The sequence below is a fragment of the Aquarana catesbeiana genome, linkage group LG01, assembly GCF_042186555.1.
Source record: "Aquarana catesbeiana isolate 2022-GZ linkage group LG01, ASM4218655v1, whole genome shotgun sequence".
NCBI lineage: Eukaryota > Metazoa > Chordata > Amphibia > Anura > Ranidae > Aquarana > Aquarana catesbeiana.
The window spans coordinates 196,519,868-196,537,230 of NC_133324.1; positions in this window are offsets into that span (position 1 = coordinate 196,519,868).

A 17,363-nucleotide genomic window follows, 5' to 3' on the forward strand; every position below is an offset into this window, starting at 1 on the left:
GTAGGTGGGTGGATTCATCGTTCGATTTTCGTGTTCGGGTTTTTTATTCACCTTTCTCTGATTGGTAGTTGGGGTGTGTGCTGACTTCCCAATTTCTCTTCTTATTAGATTTGCCTTTGGGGTACCTGGTGTGTCATTGGTTCTTTTGTCTGCATCTACATCCCTGATGTTCACCTCCTCATTCAGGGATGTGTTTGCAGAGTTGGTGGGTGTTTCCTCCTCCTGCCACCTATATACTTTCCCTTCTACATAATCTTTTTTGTCCCTTTGATATTTCTTAACTTTTTTGTTCTTTACTTCATTATCCAATTTAGTTAGAAACTCTTGTAGTTTTGCCACTCTAGTTTTATACTCATTTGTTTCTACATGTGGTATCATGTTATCCCTAAATGAGATATAACCTGTTAGGTGGATGGTGAACCAAATTAGGCTATTAAGATAGCACATACACAGGTAATATAGAGAGCACAGATGGGAGCAGCGCATCCACTCACATAGCACTTTTAATTTAATTTTTCTCTGAAAAATATTTTTTGGATGCAGCAGCTATAAATACCACTTACACCATTTTTGATAGGATAGGTTTTGCGCCAGTGACACATATATTTTCACAATTTTTTATCTATATATATTTATATATATATAATTTTTTTCACGGGCAGCATAACATGGAGGTTTTCTCATTTCTAGCTAATCGCAAGTTAGATCTGGGCGAACTTTTCCATAATTATGATAACACCACAGCACTCAGCTTGGAGCAAAACTTTAAACACTTAAAGAATGCCATGGACAAGCAAATCAGAATATGGTGGGATATCCACACATTGGATCAATATAGAGAGGCTAAAATCACCCCAAGAAGGCTCAGATGGGACTTAGGCCCCAATGATGGAATAATAGATGAAAATCTATCCAGAACTTGGTTTGATTTTTTCAATGGTTGTGAAAATAAATTGTTAGAAATCATAATTGAAAGAAGGAGAACCAAATTGAAAAAGATTGAATCCACCATTGGCACCATTAGGGATAACATGATACCACATGTAGAAACAAATGAGTATAAAACTAGAGTGGCAAAACTACAAGAGTTTCTAACTAAATTGGATAATGAAGTAAAGAACAAAAAAGTTAAGAAATATCAAAGGGACAAAAAAGATTATGTAGAAGGGAAAGTATATAGGTGGCAGGAGGAGGAAACACCCACCAACTCTGCAAACACATCCCTGAATGAGGAGGTGAACATCAGGGATGTAGATGCAGACAAAAGAACCAATGACACACCAGGTACCCCAAAGGCAAATCTAATAAGAAGAGAAATTGGGAAGTCAGCACGCACCCCAACTACCAATCAGAGAAAGGTGAATAAAAAACCCGAACACGAAAATCGAACGATGAATCCACCCACCTACCCTCCTCCTTTGGGTCAATATTCCAGGCCTTGGAGAGGAGGGTACAGGGGTGGAGGAAGGGGATATTATTCAAATTATAATCCCAACTATGGCCCACCTATGTGGCAGGGGGAATGGCGGGACTGGAGAGAACCGTACAAACCACCCATGCCAGTATTCCAAACCAACAGGGGGAGTTGGAGCAGGAACCCCCAAGAATCTGGAGAAAGTACAAACCAAAGAGAAAAAGAGGCTGTAGAGGGAGAGGCAAAAAGGAAAAGAGAAAACTAGGGGAGGGTATTTTCAATTTAACAGATGTAACCTTTACCCAGGAAGAACTATTAGTATTAGACAGCGGAATTAAATATGCACCTAAGGCAACTTTCAATCAATTTGAAGCTTTTATTGATTTACAAAAGTTTATCAGAAAACTAAGTTTAAAGAAATATTTTTTGGAAAAAGAAGAATCACAACATCAACATACCGATACGGTATACAAACATAGCAAGCTGAGGAACAAATCCACGTTCAACCCCAGGTCTACCACTAACCAACACATAGAGGTGTTCAAAAGGCTAGTGGAAAAGGAGATAAGAAACATTAAACCAACAAAAAGTAGTAAGGATAGAATATGGCAGGGATTAAGGAAACTAGAAAAAAGGAAAAACATAGTAATACGACCGGCCGATAAGGGGGGGGTGTAGTGATCCTAACAAAAGAAGACTATTATAAAGAGTTGGAAAGATTAGTCAAGGATCCAAGTACCTACCAACCCCTCAAAAAGAATCCAAACAGAGAGTTAAAAAAGAAATTAAAAGAGTACCTAGACAAGGGTATAGCGGATAAAATCCTGAACAAAAAAGAAGGAAGATACTTATTGACAGAGGCCCCAAGAATACCAGTGATATACCAAGTCCCCAAAATCCACAAAAGTAAAACTAAGCCACCAGGGAGACCCATAATCAGTGGCATTGAGTCAATACATTCTAGGTTGGGAGAGTACCTAGACGTATTCCTCCAACCTATAGCAGGAGAAGGGAAGTCATTTCTTAAAGACAGTAAAGATGTTATTAACAATTTAAAAAACCTAAAGGTAGACAACTCCACACTATTGGTAACACTAGATGTGGAGTCGTTGTACACCAACATTAAACAAACCGATGCCCTGGCAGCAGTAGCATGGGGAATGAAAAACCTATCGGACCTAAAATTAAAACAAAGGAGGTTTATTTTGGAGGGATTAAGAATGGCCATGGGGAATAATTTTTTCTGGCACGACCATAAATACTATAGACAAATTAAAGGGGTGGGTATGGGAAACAAGTATGCACCGAGTGTGGCCAACATCTTCCTGAGTAAATGGGAGGAGGAAGAAATTTACGGAAGATGCTGGCCACATTTGCTGCTATACAAACGCTACATTGACGATATCCTGATAATATGGAAGGGAAGCCACGAAGAGTTGGAACAGTTCATTCAGCATATTGGTGGCAACCAGTATGACATAAAATTCACTGCTACAGTACATCAACAAATAATTAACTTTTTGGACTTAGAAATATACAAAAATAAAAACACACTTGGGACCAGAACACACTTTAAAGAAACGGACCGGAACGGGTACATACCAATGGGGAGCTGTCACCACCCCCAGTGGAAAATATCCATTCCAAAGAGCCAGTTTATCAGGATTAGACGGAATTGTGACCAAATGGAGGACTATTTCCGACAGACGAATATCCTGATAGACAGGTTCATAGAAAAAGGTTATAAAAGGAGTATACTGGAGAACACACGTGAAAAAGTGGCTAACATTGATAGGGAAGCAATTCTCAGTAACAAAACAAAGAAAAACAACCAGGATGACAATATACCATTTATCACGGGTTTTAATACTCAATATAAGGAATTAGAAGATATTATAAAGAACAACTGGCCCATCATCAGTAGCGACCCACAACTGAGCAAAGTACTACCCCGAAAACCAACATTTATATATAGAAAAGCAAGAAGGATCAGGGACAAAATAGTCAAAAATGTGCCAGACCCTCCCAAAAGTTTGTCAAATTTTTTTAATCAGAAGGGATTTTATAGATGCGGAAAGTGCAAAGCCTGTAGATCCACCAATAAGAAAGACAGAAAAATAACAGACTTTAGGTCAAATACCAACAAGCAGACATATAAAATAGAAAAGTTGATAACCTGTAGTAGTACACATGTCACCTACGTACTGGAGTGCAGTTGTGGACTACAGTACGTAGGCAGAACAACTAGAGCTTTGTCAATTAGAATAGGCGAACATGTCAGAAATATTAAAAAAGGATTTAAACACCATAGTGTATCAAAACATTTTAGGGACACACATGGCAGAAACCCCCAACATTTAAAATTTTATGGGATAGACAGAATAGAACGCAATTGGAGGAACACCAACATGAGAAGGGAGGTTTCAAAGAACGAAACCCACTGGATATTCAAAATGGACACGATGAGGCCACAGGGGTTGAACGTGGAACTAGACATCAACTGTTTTTTGGAAAATTACTAAAATCAATTTACATTCTATATCAGATTTTCACATTTTTAGCAATTTCATTTTTATTTTTATTTTATTTTCATTTTTATTCTTATATTTATTTTTATATTTATTTTTATTTTTATTCATTTTTTATTTTTATTTTTATTTATATTTATATTTATTTTTATTTTTATTTTTATTTTTATTTTTATTTTATTTATCTTTTTATTTTTATTTTTATTTTTATTTTTATTATATTTTTCATATTTTTTCAATTTTTTGTCATTTTTTCTTTATTTTTCATTTTTTCTTTCTTTTTTTCTTTACTTTATTTTATTTATTATTTTTTATTATATAATTTTTATTTTTATTTTTATTTTTATTTTTATTTTTATTTTTATTTTATTTTATTTTATATTTCATTTTTTATTTTAATTTTATTATTTATTATTTTTTATTTTTTATTTCTTAATTTAATTTCATTTTCTGGATAGTTGCTATGTAAAAAATTATTTTAGAAAGGGTAAGGATTTGCTGTTCCATATTACAGATCTAGCGGTAATCAATTATGGAATAACAATGTGCATAAAAAGTTTTTTTAGTTAAAGCACATAAAGGCCAACAAAGGCCATGTATCTATGTATTTTTTAACATGTGAGAGCCTCTCCAGCAGATACGGACGGGTTAGTTTATAACCATTCATATACAACTAATATAACAATAGGTAAATTGGAATGAGCATTAACAATGGTAGAGGGGGGAAACAGCGGGTGCAATGAACAATCACGGAATGGGCGAATTGCCCATAAGCAAAATGGCGCTAAGAGAAAGAAAGCCCCAATAGAACGGAACTAAGGGAATTCCCACATCCAAGATGGCGGCAGAACAATTTCCGCCCGCACACAACATAAATAGAATGAGAACCAATCACACAGCAGCTTCCTGATGACGCAAATTTGATTGCGAAACGCGTAGAGGCTGCTGGGAGATTATCGTACCCACGTGACCGGGAACGAACGGGGTTTGGAGAGGACGCGAACGCAAACAGGGGGGAACGTAAGCGGCAACGGAGACCACCTAGCACACACCAGACGAACCGGGCTGCAGTGCCCACCCGTCCTTAACTGCGGGAAAAGCTCGGTGCCGGCCTAATGGCACTTGGAAATGTGAGTGCAAAGTGTTTTTTATGTATGGAATAAAGGTTTTAAACGTTATTGCGCGATGATGGTTTTTTATCCGTTTGCATGAGGAACATTGAGGACCTGGTATAGATATTGGAGAAAGTTTCCTTTGAGTGGAGTGGTTATCCCTGTTAATGAACCAAAGGTGCAGTTTTAAAGATTAATCTGGTGAGTGGCAAATCTCACAGGTGGTGGTGAAGCACTAAGTCACTTTAATCTGATACCACACACAAGAGCACGCCGCCCACGGCAATTATAACGGATGATTTGCAACACATATGAAGAAGAGTCTATCATTATGTGACATATGTCACTGGACTTTTTATATGATTTAAAGTATTTGGATTAAGTTGTTGTTCACATGTGATGAATTATACAAACATATGATTATTGTATAAATGAGATATAACCTGTTAGGTGGATGGTGAACCAAATTAGGCTATTAAGATAGCACATACACAGGTAATATAGAGAGCACAGATGGGAGCAGCGCATCCACTCACATAGCACCCCAAGCTATTTGCTGAGAGGCATGGTGAGTATTTTGCAGCTCTCATTTGTTTTTGAAAATGAAGAAAGACAAGAAAAAACTTTTTTTTTTTTTCTTTTTTCAAATTTCAAAACTTTGTGACAAAAAGTGAGGTCTGCAAAATACTCACTATACCTCTCAGCAAATAGCTTGGGGTGTCTACTTTCCAAAATGGGGTCATTTGGGGGGGTTTTGTGCCACCTGGGCATTCCATGGCCTCCGAAACTGTGATAGGCAGTGAAGAGTGAAATCAAAAATTCACGCCCTTAGAAAGCCTGAAGGCGGTGCTTGGTTTTCGGGGTCCCGTACACGGCTAGGCTCCCAAAAAGTCTCACACATGTGGTATCCCCATACTCAGGAGAAGCAGCAGAATGTATTTTGGGGTGTAATTTCACATATTCCCATGGCATGTTTGAGCAATATATCATTTAGTGACAACTTTGTGCAAAAAAAAAAAAAAAAATTTGTCTCTTTCCCGCAACTTGTGTCGCAATATAAAATATTCCATGGACTCGACATGCCTCTCAGCAAATAGCTTGGGGTGTCTACTTTCCAAAATGGGGTCATTTGGGGGGGGTTTTGAACTGTCCTGGCATTTTATGCACAACATTTAGAAGCTTATGTCAAACATCACCCACTCTTCTAACCACTTGAAGACAAAGCCCTTTCTGACACTTATTTTTTACATGAAAAAGTTTTTTTTTTTTGCAAGAAAATTACTTTGAACCCCCAAACATTATATATTTTTTTAAAGCAAATGCCCTACAGATTAAAATGGTGGGTGTTTCATTTTTTTTTTTCACACAGTATTTGCGCAGCGATTTTTCAAACGCATTTTTTGGGGAAAAAACACACTTTTTTAAATTTTAATGCACTAAAACACACTATATTGCCCAAATGTTTGATGAAATAAAAAAGATGATCTTAGACCGAGTACATGGATACCAAACATGACATGCTTTACAATTGCGCACAAACGTGCAGTGGCAACAAAATAAATACATTTTTAAAAGCCTTTAAAAGCCTTTACAGGTTACCACTTTAGATTTACAGAGGAGGTTTACTGCAAAAATTACTGCCCTCGATCTGACCTTCGCGGCGATACCTCACATGCATGGTGCAATTGCTGTTTACGTTTGACGACAGACCACCGCTTGCGTTCGCCTTAGCGCAAGAGCAGGGGGCGACAGGGGTGCTTTTTTTTTTTTTTTTTTTTTTTCTTTATTATTTTTTTGCTTTTTTATCTTATTTTTAAACTGTTCCTTTCATTTTTTTTTTTTTAAATCATTTTTATTGTTATCTCGGGGAATGTAAATATCCCCTATGATAGCAATAGGTAGTGACAGGTACTCTTTTTTGAAAAAATTGGGGTCTATTAGACCCTAGATCTCTCCTCTGCCTTCAAAGCATCTGACCACACCAAGATCGGTGTGATAAAATGCTTCCCCAATTTCCCAATGGCGCTATTTACATCCGGCGAAATCTAAGTCATAAAATGCTCGTAGCTTCCGGTTTCTTAGGCCATAGAGATGTTTGGAGCCACTCTTGTCTCTGATCAGCTCTATGGTCAGCTGGCTGAATCACCGGCTGCATTCTCAGGTTCCCTGTTGAGACAGGAGAGCCAGAGAAAAACACGGAAGACGGTGGGGGGGGGGGCATTCCCTCCCACGGCTTGTAAAGGCAGTCTAGAGGCTAATTAGCCGCTAGGATTGCTTTTACATGAAAGCCGACCGCTGGCTGAAAAGAATGATACCAAGATGATACCTAAACCTGCAGGCATCATTCTGGTATAACCACTCAAAGTTGTGAATGGCGTACCTGAAGACAAAAAAATGGTTAACAATAAAGCACAGTAAACAGTAAAGTATAAATAATTACATACCTGAAAAACAAACATGATAAAACATAATAACAATAACAATAACAATAACAATAAAACACTGCAGAATAGAATACAGTAAAAAAAGAGCAGAACAATAGAGAGAGAGAATAGAGAGAGAGAACAATAAAACGACAACTATTTTTTTTTATTTTATATATATATATATATTTTTTTTTTACACTTTTTTTGTAACTAACTTTTATAACGGTAACCGGTTCCAGGTTCGGGTCTCTCAAAATGCGATGGCATCTTGGGAGACCCTGTGAAAGTGTGCCTAGTCTGTGCAATGCTGTACCCTACGCTAATACTCAACTAGTGTATGGTAGCGTTCAAAACATTCACCAATGCAAAGACCAGGATTGTCAGGACAGGAGGGACAATAATAGCGGGTGTCACGCCTATATCCGCGTTTGCTGCAGACACAACATCTTTTTTGGGGGGGTTCGTTGGGTAGGGGTACTCGGGAGCACATAAAAATGCCTCTCATGCAGCCGACTGCATTTGGTTGGGGATGTGAATGGGGGAAGTACGGGTGCTGCAGAAGTGGTGGGTTCCCAATTAGGATTGGCGAATGCAGCAGGAAGGGCACTATGGGCACGACGGGCCTGTGTTTGTCTTTTTGGTGGCAGCGGGACACTACTTGTGCTTGCCACCTCACCAGCTTGAACTGCACTTATGGGACTCGCCACGTCACCAAGTGTTACTGCAGCGCTGGTTTGACTACGACCGGGGTATACTAGGCCGCTGGTGCTTGCCAGTTCAATAAAAAGCTTCCAAAAAAACTGTTAGCGATCGCAGGGATCAGGTCTGACTCTGCGAACGCTGCAGTTATGCGTTTAGTGTTTTGTAAGTGTCAGTGATCGATCGATACTGCACTTGGGTGGGCTGGACTGGGCCGGGCGGAGGGGCAAAACGCAGGTGCTAGCAGGTATCTGGGCTGATCCCGCTAACACTGCGTTTTTGGGAACCCTAAACTGCTGGGGACGCTAGTATAGATCTGATCGGATCAGATATTGATCCGATCAGATACTATACCACTAAAGGAGGCGTATGCTGCGTGCGTGGGTGTTAGTGGTACTGGCGCTAACCTGACGCTGCCTGGGGCCGGTGCTTGCTAGTTCACCAAAATGCTACCAAAAAAACTGTTAGCGATCGCAGGGATCAGGCCTGACTCTGCGAACGCTGCAGTTATGCGTTTAGTGCCTTGTAAGTGACAGTGATCGATCGATACTGCACTTGGGTGGGCTGGGCTGGGCCGGGCGGAGGGGCACAACGCAGGTGCTAGCAGGTATCTGGGCTGATCCCGCTAACACTGCGTTTTTGGGAACCCTAAACTGCTGGGGACGCTAGTATAGATCTGATCGGATCAGATATTGATCCGATCAGATACTATACCACTAAGGGAGGTGTACGGTGCGTGCGTGGGTGTTAGCGCTACTGGCGCTAACCTGACGCTGCCTGGTGCTTGCTTGCCAGTTCACCAAAATGCTACCAAAAAAACTGTTAGCGATCGTAGGGATCAGGCCTGACTCTGCGAACGCTGCAGTTATGCGTTTAGTGTTTTGTAAGTGACAGTGATCGATCGATACTGCACTTGGGTGGGCTGGGCGGAGGGGCAAAACGCAGGTGCTAGCGGGTATCTGGGCTGATCCCGCTAACACTGTGTTTTTGGGAACCCTAAACTGCTGGGGACGCCAGTATAGATCTGATCGGATCAGATATTGATCCGATCAGATACTATACCACTAAGGGAGGCGTATGCTGCGTGCGTGGGTGTTAGCGGTACTGGCGCTAATCTGACGCTGCCTGGGGCGACGCATATCACCGCCGGGCGATCAGGGGGCTAAACCTTTATTCGGTAATAAACGGCGGGTGCCCTGACACTATAAAAAATAAACGAACTAACCTGCGTCACCCGTAACGGTTATACGGTGATCAGTGGTGAAAGGGTTAACTAGGGGGCAATCAAGGGGTTAAAACATTTATTAGGTAGTATATGGGGGTCCCTGTCACTATAAAACGCTGACGGCGAACCTAAATATTTACCTCACTAACTATCGTCACCAGTGACACTAATACAGCGATCAGAAAAATGATCGCTTAGCGACACTGGCGATGGGGGGTGATCAAGGGGTTAAAACTTTATTAGGGGGGGTTAGGGGGGTATCCTAGACCTAAAGGGGGGTAATACTCACTGTCCCAACACTGTAACTGTCACAAACTGACACTATGCAGTAATCAGAAAAAAAAAAAAAAAAAACCTGCTGGTATCAGTTTGTGACGGGGGGGGGGGGGGTGATTGGGGGGGGATCGGGGGGCGATCGGGGGGGGATCGGGGTGTTTTGTATGCCTGGCATGTTCTACTGTGTGTGTGTGTGTGTTGTGCACTCACAGTGATGTCTTCTCCCCTCGGCGCTGGAACGGAAACTACCGAGCCGAGGGGAGATGACATCATCTCCTTTGCTGCTGTTTAGCATACAGCAGCAAAGGAGTGTTCCCATTGGCCGGCGGCGATCGCGAGGGGGGGCCACGAACGGATGGCCTCCCCCTCATCTCGGATCGCCGGGGAACAGAACGGGACCGCTTCGGGCACCGGGGGGGGGTCCGATCGGACCCCCCACCCGCGAGAGGCAAATCACGTACATGTACGTGATTTTGCCTGCCCGTGCCGCCTTGCCGACGTAAATCGGCGTTAGGCGGTCCTTAAGTGGTTAATATGTAAAGTTTTAAAAAAAGGCAATTTATTCTCAAATATCACTATGCAGTGGTAAATATAAATAACCAACTATATGGTTAGGGAGTAAAATATCGAATCTACTATTAGAGGAGAGATATACTGTATATACTATTAGAGGGTGAATCTGGTAAATATCATCAGACTCAGAGATCAAATTTTTTTATTAAAAAACAAACAATCTATTCCTTCAAAAAAAATGTCATTTTTAGAACGTTCATTCGAAATTGTTAGTGGGGTCAAATCGACGTTCGTTTTCAACCACAGTGACGGGAAAATTTAGAAATAGAAAACTTCTTGGTCAAAGGAATTTTCAGACAGTGTATGTGGTTTTCGTTCAGAAATGACATTCATTTTAAAAACAGAATGTTAAAAAAACAAGTGAAAATTTCAAACAACATTCTTTCATTCAGTGAATGTACAAAGATTTTTCGTCTGAATATTCTTGTCTGAAAATTGATCCGTATGGCCAGCATAAGGCTCGGCTTGGGGTTAAAAAAAACGAAAATTAGCCCTTTATAGTACAAAAAAAAGCAGATAATCACTACTGTAAGGAGTTAATTTTTTTTTTTACTGTAGAACTGTGAAAGTAATATTTACAGTAGCGATTATTTGCTCTTTTTTTTCTATAAAGGGCTCATTTTAGTTTTTTTAACCCCATTATGTTACTGGCTGATTAATCGATTATGAAAATAGTAATCGATTCATTTCATAATCAATTCATTGTCGATTAATCGATTAGTTGTTTCAGCCCTAGACGACATCTTGCCACGTGTAGTCGTGGATATCGTAGGCCGCCCCTGCGGGGAGGGGAACGGGCCACAAAGAGACAGAGAAAATTGAGGATCATTGCGGATGAAGTAGCAACAAAGTGGGCGATTGATCGTTTATGAGTGGCACATGGACTATTGATCACGTGAGTGAAAGCCCAAGGGAAAGGTAGTGCCAGAGACTGAGGGTTGTTGGTGCACAAGTCAGTGAGATGGGCAGTAATGGCCTATTGACTTTGAGTTCAGCATTGCCCCGGGATTCCAATCAGTCAAGGAGGAGTTATTCAGATTGGCTCTCCTTTAGCTTAATTTGGAAGTGCCATTCCGGTGGGAAGTAGTGGTAAAAAGGTAGCAGTGAAGCTGCAAGCACACATGTAGAGATATGGATCGTTCTTTTAAAGTTATCCAGATGAAGAAGTTATTCAGAGTGACTCTTTATCAAATCATTCTCTATCAAATCTACTTCCATTGTCCTTGATTGAAGAGATCATTGAAAAATGATTTCTTGACTGTCCGCAATTGTACTCAGATTTTCCTGTATGATTCATTGAAAGATGACAATGTAACAGAAGAGTATCTCAAAGGAAGTCCTTCTCCCATCCTAGTTTATGTTGATGAATAAAGCATTAAGAAAAAGCATTAAGGACTGTGACTATTAAATCTATGGGCTGCGAGGGTTGAGTAGTAAACGTGAATTACAGATATAGCAAATATTAAGCAGCTCCTTTGGGGGTAAGCGCTACATAAAATTTTGCAAATAAGTAATTTCTCTTCACCTACTGATGAGGCTGCACTGATGGACACTGATAGGCTGCACTGATAGGCTGCGCCGATGAGCGTTGATAGGCTGCATTGATAGGCACTGATGGGCACTGATGATGCTGCACTGATGGGGACTGATGAGGTTGCACTGCTGGGCACTAATAAGGCTGCACTGATAGGCACTGATGAGACTGCACTGATGAGGTGGCACTGAAGGGCACTGATAAGATGCACTGATGGGCATTGATGACGCTGAACTGATAAGGTGGCATTGATGGGCAGTGCCCTCATTATCAGTGTAAATGCCCTTGTCACCACAGGAAAGCCAGTTATTGTCTTTCCTTTCCTCAGACACTGACAGAGCTCAGGAAAGGAAATGCAGATAACCGGCATTTGTTTACATGTGATGAGCTGTGATTGGACACAGTTGATCACATGGTAAAGAGCCTATGCTATAAGCTCTTTACCGTGATCTGTGATGCGCTGTGTGCGAGGGAGGCAAGAGTGTGAGGACGTCATGTCCCACCCGACCATCTTTTTACAATATGGCGGACAGGAAGCAGTTACAATAAAAGATTAACTTGGCTATGGGTTAAGAGCAGGAAGGAGCTGGCCCCTCAACATTGGAGGTTTATTTTCTTAAAATCTGTTTTCTCCCAAAAATGAAAAAAAAGACAACTGCCCCAGTACACCAATCATACAGCCTAGTTTACTTTTAGAAAGAGTGCTACAAGACTGTAGAACCTCAGCTATATTGATCTCAGCTCATATGCTTGTCAAGTAATAGACCAAAAAACAGCAAATCCCCTAACCAAAAAAGGAAGAGAGATGTATTGCGCACTCCTAGAAATGGAGTCCAAGTGAGATCAGTGGTTTAAAGCAAAAAAGAAAAAGTCTTTAAAAGTCTAAATCGTGTCAGTATGTTTGACTCAGTGGCTACCACTGCTGAAGAGCTAGAAGGGACTCTGCATTGGGACACACAGAAAAAAAGGAGCAGCGCCGTTCTAAGTGTAACATCAAAGCATTATTTATTTGGAAATAACAAAATGGCAGCTCACAATGTATGGAGATAAATTAGTGGCTCCCAGCACTTCCTAGTAGGTCCAGGTCCCCTGGAGATATAAAAGTGATGTTGGAGGAAGTGGTTGGCGTGGCACGCATCTTGGAAATTGTATTTATGGGCATGAGCCAGTCAGTGGACTACAATGTGCAGCATGCCAGGTGCAATATCCAAAACAGGGCATAATTATCTGATGAATGATGCAACTGACTCCTGGAAAATAGGATAACCTCCCTCCAAACATAAGGACTAAGAGGAGCGTATATTGCAAATAAAAAATAAGAAGCATTTCACAATAATAAAAAACATTACTAAAATAAAATAAATTAGCATTACTGCATACATCTTATGGAGCATTTACAACTTGATGTATGGTATTAAAATTCAGATGATAAAGCGAAGACCATAGGGTCCTGCACAAACAAACTAGCAGAACCTTATGTTTCACCTTAACTTTCAAAGTAAAAAAAAAAACCCTTTGCAGAAATATCATAGAGTCATTTACAAGTGCCTCCCCAGTCTGACCCAAACAGTCTTGTAGACCTAAGGGTATAGTATCATCTGTGTGAAAGGGGGTTTATCATTGACTGGCTGTTCGCACCAAATCTCCAAGCTTCAATCCCGCTTCTTCCCAAATAAGACAGAGACCAAACTGCTGGTTCTTCTTATGCCGTGTACACACGACCGGTTTAGGCGTCGGAATAAACTCCGAAGGTTTCTCCAACGGAACTCCGATGGAATTCCATTCAAGCGGTCTTGCCTACACACGGTCAATCCAAAGTCCGACCAAAGTCCGACCGTCCAGAACACGGTGACGTACAGCATGTACGACGGGAATAGAAAAAGGAAGTTCAATAGCCAGTAGCCAATAGCTTCCATCTGGTACTTGCTTCAGAGCAAGCGTCGTTTGTGGTCCGTTGGAACAGCATACAGACGTCCGTTTTTCCCGATAGGAATTGGCTCCGTCGGAAATATTTAGAGCATGTTCTATTTCTAGGTCTGTCGAAAAAAGAAGTCAGTTGAGACCTACACACGTTGGAATAGACGATAAAAAACTTCCGTCTGACTTTTTCTGTCGGACATTCTGCTCGTGTGTACAGGGCATAAGTCTTCATCATATTGTGCCAAACTCCATGCTAGAAGCCTTCTCATGACATTCCTGTCCATTAGCCTTTATAAATAAAGTATTGTCCACACAAATGTTATGGTTTCCACAGTTTACTGATATTCTGAAGATGGCAGTGACAGTTCACATCTTATCCCACATACTAACTGGGGTCACATAAAATTTTTTTCCAATCACATATAGTGGACGTACCATAGTAGTCAATATGTGAAAGCAGCACATTGTGCATCACTGTTAAGCTATCCAACCCTTTACACAGTGTCTCTCCCTAGGGTCATTAGTACCCACTCTGAAGGCTCTCACTTGCTATTAGGCCTCTACGCATTCAGCTCATGACTTTTTGCATGTCATTTCAGAGGCAGGACTGATGCAGCTGCTCCTCTAGCTTCTTACACCACTCCCAGGACCTCCAAGGAAATAGCACTCAAAACAGAGAACACTTGGCCTGGCCTAAAAGGCTTTTTGCAATCTGCTTTAGGCCTCCACCAACTCCCGACCTTCTGCCCTGTTTAGGGTCTCTGCATAGCTGACTACATCTGCATACTGGTGGGGTATCTGGCTCCCATGCCCGAATGACTAAAGCTTCTCTCATCCTGTCTTATGTGTTGTGTAGCACCCTCTAGTATGTGCTAGAAGTGAGTGTAGGAAATCCATACTCTGACTCACAGTTAAGCTGGTGACTCTTAATTGGGTCAGGGTTTAGTATTGTTCAGGACTGAAACAACTCCATAAGTAGACATGGGCCATGCCAGCAGGGCAGTCAGGTGGAAGATGGAGATGAAGTGTTGAGGAGGCTGTTGGTGGCCCTCAGGGGTACCCCCTAGCCTGGGTGGGTGTCCTGCCTTGGGATGGGGCTCGGGTGCTGGAAGGATCCTGCCAAAACACACAGAAAGAAGCCCTTCCTGAAGACACGAGAGCAAGAAAGGACAGAATGAGTAGTGCAATGCTGTGGTGACTAACAATGGAGCCAGTTTCCCTTGAAGAAAGCCATGTGCTTAAGTCTACAGGCCTTTCCCCTGAGAGATCTCCTGAGAGTCAGCAGGGTGGGCTGGTGAAGAGTCAGTCGGGTGGACTGGTGTAGAGAGAGAGCCAGGAGAGCTGGTGAAAGGGGCAGCTGCATCCAGGTGGGTTGGCAGAGCCTGAAGATGTGGAGCATGTAACTTCTTAAGAGAAGAAGAAGTTACATGCTGCTTCACTATCTGAACTACACCTAAAGGGGCTGCAAGTTCCTGCCTTTAATAGGCTATTGCTAAATCTGACTGGGAGCCTGTCAGGTCATCTCAAGAGTGATTCAGCTGGAGCAATCAAGTGTCGTGCTGGAGGAAAGAGGATAATAGATATAGATTTATATAGGAAAGTTGTCACTTAAATGTTGAAGTCAAGTGAGCATCCCATAACCTCCAATCCCTATCCAAGTTACTAACCCTCTAATAAATAACAAAAACAAAGCCACACACTGTTCTCTGATTCTGGGTGCTTTTGAAAATTTGGTGTGTCTGGCTGTGCAGGAGTGGGGGATCCCTTTCATTTCCATTTACTACGGGCATAGTGCTACATATTGGCAGTGACTAAACCCATGACATCACTACAGGCAGGCTTTACACAAAAGGGGACCTCACCTTAATTCCTTTTGCCACACTATTTTGGGATAGAGCCATCTAGTGGCAGACTAGCTGAGTGCACCTGCTTACATGTTTTCGCAATGTACGTCATATTTATGGGTGGATTGCAGAATTTTCTTCATTTTGATACATTTATATATTTTTTCCATGAAGTGCAAAAAACGTTCCTTGCTTTATAATATTAGGTTGGTAAACTTTTAGCAATTTGAGAAAATATAGGACCCCCTTTATTTTGGTGCTGTTCATAATGAATTAAATTCCAGCCCAGTTATAGTAGCAAGTAATACTCCCACACTGTAGCCCACCACAGCATATATTTTTGTGAAAAAAGAGGAAAAAATACAGCGGTAAAAGCATATAGGTGAATAATCTATAAAAAGAGAAGCTGCTAAAACTATGAGATACACATAGAAAAGATACAATAAAACAATGCAGCGCTGCTACATTGTTTTATTATATATTTTTGTGCATTGCAGTGTGATGCATTAAAACATGGGAACATGACCTTATTGCAAAGTGTGAAAGGAGCATTAATGTATTATAACCATAGAGATAATGAATCTGAACTGATGCTTCCTGAAAGACATGCTGTAAATACACATTTATCTCTCAACCTGCAACATTTTAGAAAACAATGTATATTGCTAAAGTACGTATAAATATAAACAAATTAACAGCTTTACTGACATACTGAATAACTAGTAAATATTTTGTGATCTTCATCCTAGCCGCATTTCCTATTTTATGCTGACCATGCTAAAGAGGGGGGATGCAATTCCCCTGATAGTATTGTCAGCTTTAGGGCATTCTCACAGGTTGACAGTTCCTCTGTTCTGTGCTGCATAGAGTGATTGACAGTGGCTCCTGTTCAGAGTCACGCTGTCAAAAATTATTACAACTCTTGAGGATATTGGAATGGTCTATTCTTCCTGAGCTAGGTGTGCATTGGAAAATACAGCGCAGGTTTGTGTGACAGATAAAAAAAAAAAAAAAACACAAATAAAGGACCATTCTACTTTTAATTGGTGTTGTAATCACAGGCTGATAAGTATGCACAGTACCTGGTGTTTTATGAATGCAGCAAAAAATACTCCTCAAATGCTGTAAGGTATTTTTAATGTCTAAGTTGTATTTTTATGTTTGGACAATAAAAAAAAAAATACTTTATAAATGAGTGGTTTGAAACAGGCTTTACAGTGAAAATCAGACTACAGCAAAAACTAGGTCAAATAATCAGCAGGAAATTCATTTTGATTTGGGCATTTTGGTTAGCTCCTTTGAAAAGACAAGGTTGCATCCGATGATGCTGATACTACACCTTACAGCCACATTGCTGCATTATTCCATGTTTGAAGTTGCCTACTTGCATCTTTGAAGACTTGATGTGACATGTTTGAAGCCTTACTGTTACATCCGTAAAGCAGAGGGCCTGGACACCTCCAGCCTGGAGGTTAATCCTTTGAAGCTGAGTTCTGCAATATTTAGTACCGCAGGGTGATACTTTTATTACAAAGCTGCACCTTCGCACTGGCAAATAATGTTTAGAAATTTTGTGAAAGTAAAAAAAACCTGTACAATTACTTATTATACCTGAAACCTTTCCAAGACGTGTCATTAGTTTTATTTATTTGTCACTGAGGGGCATAGAGTTGTGTATAAAATTGAATGCATACCAGTAACTGATACAATATCATAGAAGCACTTGATACTTAACATATAGGACACATCAGGGCTGGCCCTATAATGGGACCCAGTGGGACCATCGGTACCGAGCAGCACTAATAGGTGGGC